This window comes from Salvelinus fontinalis, chromosome 9, assembly GCF_029448725.1.
Source record: "Salvelinus fontinalis isolate EN_2023a chromosome 9, ASM2944872v1, whole genome shotgun sequence".
Classification (NCBI taxonomy): domain Eukaryota; kingdom Metazoa; phylum Chordata; class Actinopteri; order Salmoniformes; family Salmonidae; genus Salvelinus; species Salvelinus fontinalis.
Window position 1 is genome coordinate 32,026,616 of NC_074673.1, and position 4,080 is coordinate 32,030,695.

A 4,080-nucleotide genomic window follows, 5' to 3' on the forward strand; every position below is an offset into this window, starting at 1 on the left:
TAACAGTACAAACTCTGAAGATAAATGGGGGGCAATTAATTCACATATGGTGTCCAGGAGACAGCTGGGGGCTGAGGGGGGTCTGTAACAAGCGGCAACAGTGAGAGACTTATTTCTGGAAAGGTGGATTTTTAAAAGTAGAAGCTCAAACTGTTTTTTGCACAGACCTGGATAGTATGACAGAACTGTGCAAGCTGTCTCTGCAGTAGATTGCAACTCTACCCCCTTTGGCAGTTCTGTCTTGGTGGAAAATGTATACACATACATAGAGGCATCTTTCAGCTATGACTTTACCACTCAGAATCCAGAATGGATATGACAATGGGGCCAGCACAGGATGTAATACACCCTTACAACAATCTACTTTTTGATCTTCTTGACTGGTAAACTGCTACTGTGTGTCAAGAAAAGAGCCCCAATTAGGGGTTAGTGTACTCCAGTAAAAAAGGTCTGGTTTAGATTAAAAGCTATTGCCCTGTGTCCCCGTTCATAGCGGCACGGGAGACTAGTCAGTGGTAGAATTGAGTTGCCACTTTATTGGCCCAAACACCCACAGACCCACAAGGTTGAGGTTAATTATGGACAGTAATTAGTAATATACACTGCTCAAAAAAATAAAGGGAACACTTAAACAACACAATGTAACTCCAAGTCAATCACACTTCTGTGAAATCAAACTGTCCACTTAGGAAGCAACACTGATTGACAATAAATTTCACATGCTGTTGTGCAAATGGAATAGACAAAAGGTGGAAATTATAGGCAATTAGCAAGACCCCCCCCAAAACAGGAGTGATTCTGCAGGTGGTGACCACAGACCACTTCTCAGTTCCTATGCTTCCTGGCTGATGTTTTGGTCACTTTTGAATGCTGGCGGTGCTCTCACTCTAGTGGTAGCATGAGACGGAGTCTACAACCCACACAAGTGGCTCAGGTAGTGCAGTTCATCCAGGATGGCACATCAATGCGAGCTGTGGCAAAAAGGTTTGCTGCGTCTGTCAGCGTAGTGTCCAGAGCATGGAGGCACTACCAGGAGACAGGCCAGTACATCAGGAGACGTGGAGGAGGCCGTAGGAGGGCAACAACCCAGCAGCAGGACCGATACCTCCGCCTTAGTGCAAGGAGGTGCACTGCCAGAGCCCTGCAAAATGACCTCCAGCAGGCCACAAATGTGCATGTGTCAGCATATGGACTCACAAGGGGTTTGAGGATCTCATCTCGGTACCTAATGGCAGTCAGGCTACCTCTGGCGAGCACATGGAGGGCTGTGCGGCCCCACAAAGAAATGCCACCCCACACCATGACTGACCCATCGCCAAACCGGTCATGCTGGAGGATGTTGCAGGCAGCAGAACGTTCTCCACGGCGTCTCCAGACTCTGTCACATGTGCTCATGTGCTCAGTGTGAACCTGCTTTCATCTGTGAAGAGCACAGGGCGCCAGTGGCGAATTTGCCAATCTTGGTGTTCTCTGGCAAATGCCAAACGTCCTGTACGGTGTTGGGCTGTAAGCACAACCCCCACCTGTGGACGTCGGGCCCTCATACCACCCTCATGGAGTCTGTTTCTGAATGTTTGAGCAGACACATGCACATTTGTGGCCTGCTGGAGGTCATTTTGCAGAGCGCTGGCAGTGCACCTCCTTGCACAAAGGCGGAGGTAGCGGTCCTGCTGCTGGGTTGTTGCCCTCCTACGGCCTCCTCCACGTCTCCTGATGTACTGGCCTGTCTCCTGGTAGCGCCTGCATGCTCTGGACACTACGCTGACAGACACAGCAAACATTTTTGCCACAGTTCGCATTGATGTGCCATCGTGGATGAACTGCACTACCTGAGCCACTTGTGTGGGTTGTAGACTCCGTCTCATGCTACCACTAGAGTGAGAGCACCGCCAGCATTCAAAAGTGACCAAAACACCAGCCAGGAAGCATAGGAACTGAGAAGTGGTCTGTGGTCACCACCTGCAGAATCACTCCTGTTTTGGGGGGGGTCTTGCTAATTGCCTATAATTTCCACCTTTTGTCTATTCCATTTGCACAACAGCATGTGAAATTTATTGTCAATCAGTGTTGCTTCCTAAGTGGACAGTTTGATTTCACAGAAGTGTGATTGACTTGGAGTTACATTGTGTTGTTTAAGTGTTCCCTTTATTTTTTTGAGCAGTGTATATTTTTTTTGCATTGATGCATTTTTTCTTCTAACTGTCCAAGAATAGCATCCAAAGTGTTAGGAAATATTTGTTCCCATAAATACAAAGGAGGATGTCTCTCCTCATACCTCTGTCACTTTAGTCAGACTGCCAGACTGTGCACCAAAGAGCCAATCAGAAGAGAATACATACAGGTCAACGATGCAAATTGAAAGTCAAGGGGTGTGTCTGTGCCTTTTGGATTACTCTCTCTTTACAGAGAACCCCTGTGGTTCAAGTCGAGAGCTACCCTTCCCCTTTCAGTCTGTTCTGCACATGTCTGAAAGTGACTGAGCCAGCAGCCAAGAGAGTTTTTCCACAATATGTCACAAAAATGTATTACACTTATGAATGTATGTGAATTGCTAATATGTATTAGATCCAGTACAATGGAATAACTAAGACCTGAATTTGAATGCAGCATGTTCTGATTCCTCCTTCTCTTTCTGTCCAACAGGGTCAACCAAAAACACTTGGCCTGATGGTTCATGCAGATACTGGGGAAGCAATATAGAAATGTATTGATCCCTTAAATTATTTTACTATTAAATGACCCATATCATAACCCTCATACCTCTTCACAAAAATGTACCTAAATCAATTTTGGAAAAAGGATTTTACTCACGAAAGACGTAGGAATTTATTTTCCCAGTTAGAAATAGTAAGCCATGCATCAAATAACTATTTTCATCAGAAAAACGAACCCTCAAATGCAATATTGCATTTTGTAAGTTGTCTGTAGGTGGCTTGTTGTGAATGCACTCAAATATCAAGTCATTATCAGGTTATGTAAACTGCGTTCTAATATTCAGCGTAGAAGGATTTGTCTTAATGTACAGTATATGAAAATGATGCTATGAAAAGGATTCTTTCACATTATCACACCCAACACCCATGTAAAATGAAGGCCTGCCAAGCTTACAGATTTAAGTCTAATAGCATGAGATGAAAGTAGACAAACATCAGAGTGTGCGTTATGAAGGTATAGTCAGTGGACATTCTGAACCTTGTTTGAGGTCACTAGGTCACATGACCAAGGAGCTATTTAAATTTTTCATTTTGAAAAATGCATGTAAAACCATGTGAGAAGAAAATGGACAAACTAAAGGGTGTGCAATGTGTAGCCCCACGGTGTGGACATTCTGAACCTTGTTTGAAGTCACCAGGTCACATGAACAAGGAGCTATTGAAATTCTACATTTAGAAAAATGTATGTAAAATCATGAGATGAAAATGGACAAACTAAAGGGTGTGCAATATAGAAGGGTAGTCAGTGGACATTCTGAACCTTGTTTGAAGTTACTAGGTCACATGACCAAGGAGCTATTGAAACTTTACATTTTGAAAAATTAATGTAAAATCTTGTGAGATGAAAATGGACACACTAAAGGGTGTGCAATATAGAAGGGTAGTCAGTGGACATTCTGAACCTTGTTTGAAGTCAGTAGGTCACATGACCAAGGAGCTATTGAAATATGAATGTAAAAAAAAAAAAAGTTGTACTTTGTTTACGCTCCCTAACTAATTCAAAATGCTGCTCACATTTCCACATGTTTATTAGCTTTGAAAACCGAATTAATGTCCAAATCGTGAAAATAAGACCTGTGCAATGTTGTGCGCAATTTTTCCAACATGACACTTATTTGGAGTCTGTGGCTCAAGTGGTTTGAAAGCCCGAATATCCAACTTGAAACTGTCTTTACCTCGGTCTGGTTATCAATATATAGTTTATCGACGACGAGAGCTACTCGTTTCCCTTTTACTCTATTTTCCTTGAAAATTGGATACAGAACGTTACGTCGTTCTGCAATTTCCTTCGGGAACTGATCATAAATGGCAATATTCGTGCCAGCAAGTCTTTTACCCAGGCTTTTAACCATTATTGTATCTTTAA